Source organism: Schistocerca nitens, chromosome 2, assembly GCF_023898315.1.
Source record: "Schistocerca nitens isolate TAMUIC-IGC-003100 chromosome 2, iqSchNite1.1, whole genome shotgun sequence".
In the NCBI taxonomy this organism is placed as follows: Eukaryota; Metazoa; Arthropoda; class Insecta; order Orthoptera; family Acrididae; genus Schistocerca; species Schistocerca nitens.
In genome coordinates this window covers 1,111,177,631-1,111,190,537 of record NC_064615.1, presented here as the reverse complement: position 1 = coordinate 1,111,190,537, position 12,907 = coordinate 1,111,177,631, and the positions used below count along the sequence as shown (strand labels likewise).

The following is a 12,907-nucleotide window of genomic DNA, read 5'->3' as shown; positions in this document are numbered from 1 at the left end:
AGAATGCGCTGAGAAATCATTGTAAGAAAAAAAATTTGATATATTGCACTGTTTCTGAGTAAATTACCATTGAATTTAGCTAGTCAGGCTGTTGCATGTGCAAATTCAAATGGCCTGTCTGATACAATCAGTGTCATTGTTCTTATAGCATAGGTAATAGCATACGACACTGGTCGGTATTTGGCTCAGGTTCTATCTTTTCAACCATCCCACGTCCAATTTTTGTGTCACTCTCTTGTTCAGTTTTAGGAAACCACATGTTTGGTGACACCATCTGTGGTGCACCACTTGAATTTGCACGTCAACAGACTGACTGGCTATAAGCTCACTGTATCGAAATCTTTTCTTAACAATTATTTCTCAGCACAAGCTACCTTGCAAAATCCTTACATGCTTTTCAGACTGTTTCCGACCATCCTGTATAAAAGCTAGAACTTCTCCAAAACACGATGCCATGTCTCATTACTGATTCAAAACAATGTCATACACAATTTTTCACGTGTCCATGTCAGTGGCATTGGAACACATTTGCAATGTAAATGTGAGGCAACTTATTTTACTTTATAAGCACTCAATATGCATATTCCATTTTAAATTATATTAATTTAGTCCTACAAAACTGACATTCCATTTCTGCTGTATTTTTATTTTTACAACTTCTTTTCATTTCCAGTATTTTGGCTGTTGCTTCATGAATTATACCACATGCATTTTTTAAATGTTCAGAGTCAATTCATTGGCTGGAAACATGTTTCGATGCTATCAAATGTTTCAATGATACAGTCAGGAATTTTTTCTTCTTCATGATTTTCAATTGACAAACAAGTGAATCGCCTGGAAACATAACTGATGCAGAGATGGCACTGATGACCAAATCACAAAGAATAGAAAGGAAATGGGACCAACAATAGAGCCTTGAAGCACGCCTTGAGTTGCTGCTCTCCATTTTGATCGATAACTTTTTATGCTTGAGGAGACAATTAGGCTCTGCCTTGTTTTACATAGATATGAAGTAGGCCACTATAGCACACTGCTCCCATCCCCATACTTATCTAGTTTGCGAATTAGATAGATGGGTAAAATAGCACTAATGGTGTCTGCACCTGTTGACGTGCTTGCTGATGTTGATAATAACTCATGATGATAACTGGAACTGAATACACAGAATAATGAGTTGGTTGTCAGCACCCAAGAATGCTCATTTGTAATTTCCTATGGTTCATAAATAAAGATAGCTGGCATTTTGTTCTATTAAGTAAGAATTATCTGAATTTGCAGAAAAACTTAAAATAAGAACTACAAACAGGTTATTGCTATGTGAAACATATATCTTGGGCTACATTTCTCCTCAATCTATTACTGAAATTGTATTTTCATGTTGAGATTCACTGGCTTTGCCAATTCACAAGAAATTGTCTCATTTCAACCTAGCCTAAGCTTCCGGTTATGCCACCAGTCAGTCTGTGAGCATATCTAGTTTTCTTCCATTCACAATCATTGGCTTTGCAAACTCACAACCAAACTGTCACATTCCAACTTATCCTAGAACTGGGGCTTCACTACTGGTCAGTCTGTTAGCACATCAGGTTTTCCTCCATTCCCAGTTGTTGGCTCTGTCAACTTGCAACAAGACTGTCACACTCCAACCTAACCTAGACCTCAGACTCTGCTGCTGGCCAGTTAGTACATCTAGTTTTTTCTATTCACATCACCAACAAAAGTAATCAATTCAAAAAGAAATCATTAGCTGCAGATATTCTCAATCACTAGCATATCCTATCACCCAATTAGTATGACCAATGTCAAGAAATTGCCTGTATCAGAATGCAATGCAAGAGCTTTGGACGCTGTAAGTACACTTAAGCTGTGAGGTGTCATTTACTGAATTGAAAGCTCTTGTGAGATCTCAGAAGATCACCGCTACTTTATTATTCTTGTCCAGTGAGTTGCCAACCTTGTCAATAAATTATTTATGGCATCTACAACCCAAATGGTTGTTCAAAATAATAAATTTTACATCTGGATACTAATTACTGTCTCAAATGCTTTGCCAACACAACAAAAAGAAAAATAGGGCATTAATTTGAGATATCTTCCCTTCACCCATTCTTGAAGAATGGTTTTATTTCTGCATATTTTAATAGGTGATGAAAACAGCTTTTTTCAAAGGACTGATTTACTGATGTAGCTAGCTGATGACTTATTATTTTATACACTGATTTAATCACCTTCACTGTTCTTCCATCCATATGTACAGTTTTTTTTAGCAATAATACTTTTTAATGATAATATATATTGCCTGTTTATGGCAAATATGTTTAGGTAACCGACAGGCTAAGCAATTTACAACCATGTCCTACTTGAGGTTACCTTGAATTGTAGTGCACTGGGCTCACATTTGGGATTATGATGGTTAAAATCCCTGTGCAGTCATCCAGATTTAGGTTTTCCATGATTTCCCTACATCACTCCACACAAATGCCATTTCAAAAGCTACAGCTGATTTCCTTCCCCATCCTTTTGTAATCTGAGCTTATCTTCTGTCTCTACTGACAGTTCTGTCAATGGTATGTTAAGCTTTAATCTTCCTTCAGAATTGTCTTGTGAATTGGACTTGATACAGGCCTTCTTGTGGTTTTATAAGAGTAGCAAAAAGATTATCTCATTTGAAGCTGAAACTCTGAATCAGTGCACAGTCATTGTTGTAGGGAAGTTTGTTCCCTGTGTATTTGCAAATGAAAAACTTTGTGAGAAAGGTGTGGTAAGTGACAGATCCCTATGAAGAAGTAGAGTAAAAGGGTGATGTGTATTTGGAACTACTGATAGAAGCATTAAAAAGAAAAGCAAAGGATGCACCTGTGTCATAAAAGAAAGCATATTAACATTCCATGGATAACTGTAATATATTATTGAGCCCTGATGGAATATGGTCTGCTATAATTTAAAATTCCGGATCTTTACAAGGAATGAGTTAGCGTAAAATCTTGTTTGGCTCCTGTTTATTTGAATACATCTGGAGAGGGTAATATACAGAAGAAAAGGACTTAGCTCTTATTTCATGAGTAGTGTAGCTTTTACACACAAGAGCAGCCAATAAGTAGTGTAACAAGCATTCAAAGAAATTACACTTGATAACCTTTCACTTCCTTTTTAAAAATGGAGCTTATTTCCTGTTTCATATTTTCTGCAGTATTTGTTTTCTTGAACACTAACAAGTGATTTATTCAGAGGTCCTTGAATCTTTCCCTTTGCTGATTCCAGGGCCACATTCAGCAGAGCACTGGAGAGACCAGTCACCCCCCCCCCCCCCCAATCTCAAAATAGAATAAAAGTCTTTCTTATGTAAATTGAAATCTATTTCACTGTTCATTGCAAAACATATTTTTAGTCAGCTGTTATTCATATTACATGCTGAACCAGCATTATGAATGGTTGGATCATTTCTATTTCCGAAAGAATCCACTGCTGCCGACAACCTGCATTCGGGTTGCGTCATTGTTGCTCACTTGCTACTTTGGAGACTCCATATTGGATGTCATTGTCTTCCTGTCTTATGACAGTATACCATTTTGAGATATTGGCCTACTGAAGATCTATCACAAATGTCACACTTGGAACAATTTATTACATTTAAATGTCAATTAACAACACATTACCAGTAAAAAACTTTTAGGAGATCCGAAGATAAACAATACCAATGCTCCAAATTGAACATGATTAGCCACAGGTGCCAATGTGATAGTTTTTATGGGGTGGAGGTGGGGATAAGCAAGTCCTGGGGTATGGAGTATTTTTAAAATATTGGAAAACAAATGGTGACCTATGAGTAACCATAAAAAAGTTCCAGTTTCAATCCTGTTAAAAACCTATGTAATACCAATCTTTAAATCATTTTAGTGAAATAAAAACACACAACCACATTATATTTGCCTTATTCATGTAACAGAAGTATGTTCAGCAGTATTGAACCTAATTTACATACAACACCATGCTGTCTCAGAAATAGTTCCTTTGATTTTATTACTTCAACCTGATTGAAAAGCAAAAGATGAAACTTCTGCAAGTGAAACAACCAGCAATGATATCTGTATTCTTGATTCTCACAAATATTTTGCTGTTTTTTCTGAATATGTCACAATTTCCAAGGGTGTGGTTAGACATGGAACCTAAGAGCACAGCTTAAAGTGCTGCAAGTAAAACAGCAGCAATGGCATTTATATTCTAGCATGTCACAAATACTCTGCTGTTTATTCTAAATATGTCACAGTTTCTGAGGAAGTGGTTAGACAGGAACCTCAGAGTACAGCCTAAATTGTTGGAAGTGAATCATGCAACATTTATATTTGTAGTCTTGCTTGTCAAAAATACTTTGCTGTTTATCCCGAATTTGTCATGATTTGCCAGGGTGTGGTCAGGCAGCAACCTAATAGCACAGCTTAAATGGCTGCAAGTGAAATTAGCAGCAATGATGTTTAAAGTCTTTCTTGTCACAAACATTAAGTGTGATTGAATTATTAACAATGGTTTCATAAATTTGGCAGTCAACATAAAGATCACACCACACACTGAGTGAGGGATGTTACATAATTTGAATTCCAGGCAAATGCTAAGTGCTGGTTGTAGCTCCTGAATTTTAGTCACTCGTCATTTAACATACATCAATCTAAATAATGAAAAATTAATGTAAAGTCAGAAACATTATATTACTTGATGACTGTTTGGTATATACCACAGCCCTCAGTTATCATTGCTGACTATCCTTCCATTCAGACTAAAATTGATGTTTAGCCAAATATTACAACTTTGACATATTGTAGGCTTGGACATCAGTGCTTACCTGTTAATAATACCTATTAAAAGAACAGGAACATTGGTGACAGAAATATGGAAAGGCAACAGATAGGAAATCTGGAAATACAAAATATGGTAAAATATTGTGTTAAAGATGTACAAATGGGACAGAATGGGAACATCACTCATTCATGCCTTATTCTACAACAGCGGTTCCGAACCTAAGGGCAAATGCCCCAAGAGGGGTAAAATGAAATTTTGTGAGGGGTATAAACAAAAGGACTCAACTGTGTTTCAGTCAAGAAAGTAAACCATTTTTTAAAGAAATTGCTATTTTGTAAGACCACAATACTGATTACCTACGCTATGTTTTTAATTTCCAATACTAGTATTAATGGGTGAGACAATAAGGTGGAGGTTGCAGCTTGAGGAATGAATGTATGAACATCCACTTCACATAGTCCACCTATTACACACATATTTTGTATCATGCATCTATGACAGTAGAACTGAGATATATGTATGACATATCCTTAAATATCTCATGAAAAGTCTTCTCTGAGCTGTAGGTAGATCCTACAATGAATCAGAAATTGCTTTGTTATTCACTTCATAACAATAAATGATCTAATTGAGACGAGAATACAACAGTAACAATATAATGGCTACTGCATTGCTGTAGGCCTACACTTTATAGTTATTATTATTATTATTATTATTATTATTATTAGTGGAAGTGATCAGGCACAAAGCATTAGCAGCATTTAAGTCTTCCCACTTCCATCGCTTCTGAAGTACAGGAGTTCAGCAATCAAGTGATTTACAAACAGTAGCTTAACTATAGTATACACATTTTAACTTGGTTTGTTTTAAATGTGGTTTAGGGTGTGGTTGAAGCAAATGTGGCTACTGAAAGAAGTGGTACAGTGTATTGGTGGATAAAGCCCATTGGAATCCAGTGGTGGTAAAACTAAATGAGAGCCCAGTGCACTTAACAATTGCTGTGTACTTGTCGTAAAAAATGATTAGTGTAAATGTAATTCCTTACCAAAAAAAATCAGGTATTCATACTGTGTGTACTCTATGCTCTAGTAATTGTAATATACATACTTAAACATTTAGGTGAGAAATTTAGAATACAAATCAGTTTTTAAAACAACAGCCCTCATGTGGGGTGCAAAGCAATAAAAAACAATAGAATAAGAAAATTGCCGTTCATTTTATGTGTCTGCAAAGAAATCTTATAGAATTATTGTGTCAGTTTCATAACCTTGGGGTGTGAGATAGTAACTACAGAAATTATTACAATAGATGTTTTCATTCCTTTATTTCACTGAAATTCTCAATAACATCATCGAAATATATTTCATTTGAAACTTTTCTTTCAGTTCATAAAATGGACAAATTGGCTAGTAGTCCTTGATTCATTGCAGAATGAAGGTAATTTTTTACTAGTCAGTTTAGAAAATCATCATAAGCTAGTTCACCTGGCATTGTTTTATTTACCCTTCTTCTTCCTCATCGGGCATTTTTAATGTCGATATCATTGTACCTTTTAGTGCCAAAAGTAAAAGTATTGTCTACACTTGCAGTTCACACCATCGCTAAAAGCTCATTTAGGATTTTTAATTTGGTGAATCATTTTTTTAAAGCCAATTGTGGAGATTGTAGTTTTAGTTGATCTAAATTTTCTTCTTCCAGTATCATGAACCAAAAGCTGATTTAAGCCAAAAGGTAAAATCACATATAGCTGGAAGTAGCAAACTCATCGTTGATCTAGTATCAATGTATGCTTTGGGCAGTTCTTGCATAAATTCTAAAGTGTTCACAATTGTTCACATGTTTTCTTTTATGACTTTAACCGAATTGTAATGAGGACTTCGGCAAGTATCAGATGGTCATTTCAAACTCATGAGAAGAATGAATGTAACTTCTCTACAGTAGCAAAATAGATGATTCAAGATTCAAGATTCAAGATTCAAGATTCTTTATTAGCCATTGATCATGCAAGATGAAATAGGCTTCGTCAGTACATAAAATAATATTAATATTCCAGACACTATATATAAGGCATAGATATAATTAGCATATGAGTAACTTACAAATAACCTAAACCTTAAGCAGGTGACTACAATGCTTAATACATATTCTTGTTTCAGATACATACAAAGGTACCAAAAATGAGTTACATTGTAGTAGCAAACACAGTAGTTACGTAACACATCATAACACTGGCAAATAAAGTAGTTACCTAACACAGTTGAAATACAAAGGTATTAGATATGAAATATTTTGTAACAGTATATATAGTAGTTAATTGAGTTAATTATGCAATTACAGGTTTATCTCTGTGCTACTCAGATCATAATATTCTTGCATAGAATAAAATGGATTGTCAGATAACCAATTGTACAAATTTTGTTTAAGAATTTTTGTGGGCATGTCCCGAGCAGATTGCGGTAGTTTGTTGAATATTTTTAAGGTATTCACTTTGTGTGAGTTACTACTTTTTGTTAGTCTGTGTCTTGGTATATCATAATCTGCCTTCCTTCTAGTGTTGTAGTTATGAATTTCTTCCCTGGCAACACCTTCCATACCATTGTTTTTAATGTGTAACACACAGATATAAATATACAAGTTTACAATGGTCAACAGTCTTAGCCTTATAAAGAGAGGACGACAGTGCTCCGTGGGACCGACTTTACACATTATGCGCAGCATTCTTTTCTGCATCAACAAAATTTTGTTACTGTGAGAGCTGTGCCCCCATATGAGAAGGCCATATGTAATATGTGACTGGAAGAGTCCACAGTACATTGTTCTCAGAAAGTTCATGCTAATCATGTCCCTAAGTTTCCAAAGGAGATAGGAGACTCTTGAAAGCTTTTTGCAAACCTGATTTACGTGTTCTTCCCAGTTAAGTTTGGAATCAATATGCATTCCTAATAGTTTTACAGTTTTGTTTTCTATGGTTTTGGGTAACCCTAAGAGAAGCTGTTGTGTTTTCTCTGAGTTACACAGTAATTTATTGGATGTGAACCAGTGGATGGCTGATTTGAGTGATTCCTGTGTGTTATTGTCCAAAGCTGAGATGTTCTGATGTGAGGTGAGGAGGGTTGTGTCATCTGCATAGCATATGGTAGTACTATTTATGTGATGAGGTAGGTCATTGATGGCTATGATGAAGAAGAAGGGTCCCAGAACCGAGCCCTGTGGTACACCAGTACTAACTGCTGCTACAGGGGAGTAATTATTTTTAACTGAGACAAACTGTCTTCTATTATGAAGATATGACTCTATTACTGCTAATGCTGGGTTACATACACCATAAAATTCTAGTTTTGCAACCAGGGTGCCAAAGGGAATGCAGTCAAAAGCTTTGCTCAGATCACACAAGACAAGTGACACCATATTCCGGTCTTCAAAGGCTGTTAATGTCTGGTCAACAATTTCCAGGATGGCCGCAGTGGTATTTCTGCCCTGTCGGAATCCGAACTGACTATTGCTCAAAAGGTTGTGTGTCTCAAAATAGCTACTTAATTGAGTGTACATAAGTGACTCAAATACTTTAGAAAATATTGGCACAATTGAGATTGGGCGATAACTTTTAGGAAGATGTTTGTCACCCTTTTTAAACACTGGAATAACTTTGGAAATTTTGAGGGAGTCGGGAAACACTCCTGACTGTAAACATTTATTAAATATGAATGCCAATGGTTTAGCGATCGAGTCTACAGTTTTTTTTACTATGTAATTGGAGAGCCAGTAGCAGTCCATACTTTTAGAATTTGAAAATTTTGTGACTGTTCTTTTAATCTGAGCAGGTGTGATACTATACCAGTTAAAGACATGATCTACTGGTGGAAGGGCATTAAGTAAATCGCTTGCGGATGTATCTGTTTTTTCTATCTTACTTTCAATTTCTTTAATTGAGCTAATGAAGTAGTCATTTAGTTCCCTTGGAGTGAGCTGAGTTTCATGTGTGTGACGTGTGGGATTTTCTTGTGCTACAATCTGCCATGCTGCCTTGCACTTGTTTGTTGCACCTTCTATGTACCCTTCATAAGCAGCCTTTTTTGTCTGTATCAGCTTAAGTTTGTAGAATTTTTTACATTTTTGGTATGCTGCATAAAAGGTGCCCTCCTGCTCTGATCTTTGTTTATATGCATTTTTATATGCTGTGTATAGTACGAGCATAGATGAAACACATTAGACTGCATGAACTCCACAAAGACTTAAGGAAATATTACCATATGGCCTGAACAGACATTTGGATTGGCTTATTGAATTTTTCGTTGTACAATTCCATGTATAAGGGGCAGTCAAATGATAACAATACAGGCACAGAAAAATAAGTAAACTGTTTACGATTTCCACAGTGATTGCAGTCCCACTGTGAAAGAAGGTGGTAAGTGCCTTAAGGGAGAAATATTCGTGGTTGTCTACAGGGCCATGATTGTGCCCAGATGTACACCTCTTCGTCTAAAGCATGCAGGCGAGCCCATTTCTGTAGCCGTACGCGACCTTGACAACATGTGGGCGGACTCACATCTTGCCAAGATTGTTTCGACTATGCTGCTGAAGTTTCATTTGGAAGGCATTACACATTCTCCATGCAGTCCCAATTTCTCTCCATGTGATTTACACATTTTTAGAAGCCTGAAGAAAGACATCTGTGTCTGTAGTTTTGCTTTGGATAAAGACGTGCTTGTCTGGGTACAATCATGGTTCCCTAGGCAACCGCAAACATTTTTCCGTGAAGGCACTGACCATTTTGTCTCATAGTGGTCTAAATGTATTAACGGTTATGGCCATTACTTTCGAAATAATAAATGGTTTAATTACTTTTTTCCACCTGTCTCGATTTCATTTGACTGACGTTGACGTGAATTGTCAAAACCTTGATATCTGCACAACGCAATATCCGGTCCATGTTTTTCCAGTTGCTGTTGAATATACTTTTGACATATCCTCTGTAGTCTTTCCCGATATAAAAAAAAGGCTACGAAGGATTCTCTAACTTCCACTATGTTGTTTTCTATATGGACCTATCTATTTATATGACTCACTTGGTTAGTTCTGCTCTCATAGGGAGTGCTATCAAAAATTATTATGTAACATTTAGCTTTTTTTTTATATCCCGCAGGGACTATTATCTTCATTTGATCACCCATGTAATCTTACTACAATAAGGTTTAAATTGAGTGCCCACGTTGATATTCCTTAATACGTACATTGTTCCTTTTATGAAAGAAATCGTCGCATAATTTCTCTGTTGTTCGGATCTATTATTTACGTTTCGCGCCGAAGACGCCATAGAGCCAGTAGAGTGCACCCCAACAAGCTGACTGTAAGTACTTAAGTAGACAAAAATTTATGCGATACTGGGTGTGTTCAGCAGAAAAAAATGGCTACAAAACGTTTTCTATTATCAGTTACAGCATATAAAGTCTAGATGACCCCGGTGTTGACTTGGTGTCTTCAGCTGGTAAAAACTGTTGCTTCACTCTAGATGACTCTACTTCATGTAGTTGTATTTTCACATTAATAAAATAAACTATATAATAATTATGTACAAACTTTTAAAAATTATTTTTAAGATGTTATACTATAGTTTAAAATTTAATAAATCATTGGTAAGCTCGTCACTGCACTTTTGCACATATTTTCAAACTGTAATTCTAGTACACTTGTGTGGATGGCCTATGTATCAAAAAAAGTTTCGTGGAGAAAAACTACGTCCGGAAAACAACTGGCTTCTAGAGTTTTTAAGTTTCATGCAAAGTTTTACAAAAATTCTACAAATTCTGAACAGGCAAATTGAGAACTGTCATGGCTTCATATTAGGTAATAGGTATCTGATTTTTCTGTTTTACATACGTAAGGGGCTTGGGACTCCGATAGCATTGAGAACTTTCTGTGAAAAAATGTTAGAAATAAGGAGCACAAATCGTCTCATTAGTAAATGTTTTATTTTGAAACATTTACAAAAACTAAACATGATTAATTTTTCATCTTTTTAAAAACAAAATTGTTCAAAGAAAATTATTTTTCATTCTAAAGTCTAGTCTAGGCACTGACGTTGATGGTGGGGGCGGACAGGGGATTGGGGGGAGGGGTACCTGATAACACCTGATTTCACTAATGGGTAATGGTCTCAGGAACCGTTGTTCTAAAAGGTTTTTTTTATTTATTATTATTATTATTATTGGCTGTTTCAGTGCACAAGTGGACGGGGCAATATTACACCCACTCACGTAGTGTTATACCCATCTTTGCTAGCACCATATGTGTGGTATGGCGTATATGTAGAATTTACGAAACACTCTGGTTTGTAAGTGTTAACACACGACTCAGTTGAAGATGAGAATACTTAAATAAATACAAAATCATACGATAATTTTAAGTAAAATGAAAATGGGCAACAAAAAGGAGTTAATGCTTAACTTCTCCGAAAATAGCATAAAACAACGAGGCTAAAAAGCAGCGCAGCTATGCGTAAAATATTGCTCTGTACCCTACTCACAACTAATTCCATGTTACGTATGGCGCTGTCCAGCACACCGAGTATACGATCAGATTCTATAGAAACTTCGGGCTGATAATGGATTTCTGCATTCTCCCGTGCAACAGACGAATTCTTTGATTTTGCCCCAGCCATTGTTGTAGCGGACGCCCACTCAACTGCATCCGTCACCATGGTAACGTTGTATCCATACTTACCCTAGCCACAGGCATCGTCCTGGGGGCTGCAGTTCCGAACTACAACGGAGAGATCCGAGGAATTCCGAGAACCAAACAAGGCCAACAGCATTTCTTCTACTCGCTATGGCCAACAGCGACGCGGGAGACAGAAGTCAGATGGGGAGGTGTGTTCTCAGATTTCCGCGCTGCGTTCAGTTGCTTCGTCTCGATCTAGCTGCAGAGAAACAGCTATATTGTGCCTCTCCAATTTGTCAGGCCTTGAGAGTGGAAAGCAACGACAGATTTTCTTCTTTTTCGTTGAAAACACTCTCCGTTCGTTTCTGATCTTACATATTTCCATTTTTTAGGTGAATGACTTCTCGTTCTCGTTGGGATCTGGAGTTTAGGTTTCTGTTAAAGAAACTATATGCTTTACGAGAACTTATAGTTTCTTAGGTGTAGAGATATCCCTAATTTAACACTGCCAAGGCGATTCTACCCCTTCATTCCGTCAAGGTCACAAGACTTTGGTTTTTATTTATTTATTTACTGTTTTCTTTTAGTCTGTTACCAATATAGAACAACAGACAAAACGTTGCACATGAATTGGCATGAATAAAGAACGTAATATTTTAACAGAATTTCAAACGTGTTTGTAATGACTAAGCATTATGCTATTTAAGGGGGAGGGGGGGAATCTACATAGAATAACTACATTAAAACCAACAGTAATAATAATAACTAAAAAAGAAATCTACATACTACCATTTGGCCTTCTGCCGCACAAATATCTGTTCATCGGGAATCGTAAGGCACACACTAGTCTTATTACATTACCATTGGCATTGGCAATTTTGTAATTTATAGCCGGGCGGTGTGGCCGAGCGGTTCTAGACGCTTTAGTCTGGAACCGCGCGACCGCTACGGTCGCAGGTTCGAATCCTGCCTCGGGCATGGATGTGTGTGATGTCCTTAGGTTAGTTAGGTTTAAGTAGTTTTAAGTTCTTGGGGACTGATGACCTTAGATGTTAAGTCCCATAGTGCTCAGAGCCATTTTTTGTAATTTATAATTCTTGTTGTGAGTGCAAATTCAATGATCATATCTGTGATTTACGTAAAATAACTTCAAAGACGAAAAGCTTTGGTGCCATCGTTATTCTGTGGTCAGTTGTCTTTAGTTATTTTTTCTATTTAATAAAACCAACTTAATAATCGTCTGTAACAATTTATAAGTGTTATTTAAGGATAGTTTCTAACATTTTGTTGGCGTCATTTAAGGGTGAGTACCGAAAATTTATCAGGTTATGGGCCCAGGTTTGTTTTAAAACGGAATTTGTAATAAAATACGTGGCCACGAGTAGTCGCTGACATAAAATTTTTCAAGATGGCAACTGAAGTGGAAAAATATAGTATTCCTTCAATTGATGGAACA

The 12,907-nt window shown here is 36.3% G+C and overlaps 1 protein-coding gene across 1 annotated transcript in view; it reads right to left on the bottom strand.

The window, feature by feature from the left end:
- LOC126235581 (uncharacterized) overlaps positions 1 to 11,538 on the bottom strand; it is a 102,601-nt gene extending 91,063 nt beyond the window's left edge. The window contains exon 1 of the mRNA XM_049944297.1: positions 11,515 to 11,538. The gene's annotated coding sequence lies outside the window, so the exon portion shown is untranslated. The remainder of the gene's footprint in view (positions 1 to 11,514) is intronic.
- Between the last annotated feature and the right edge of the window lie 1,369 nt (positions 11,539 to 12,907).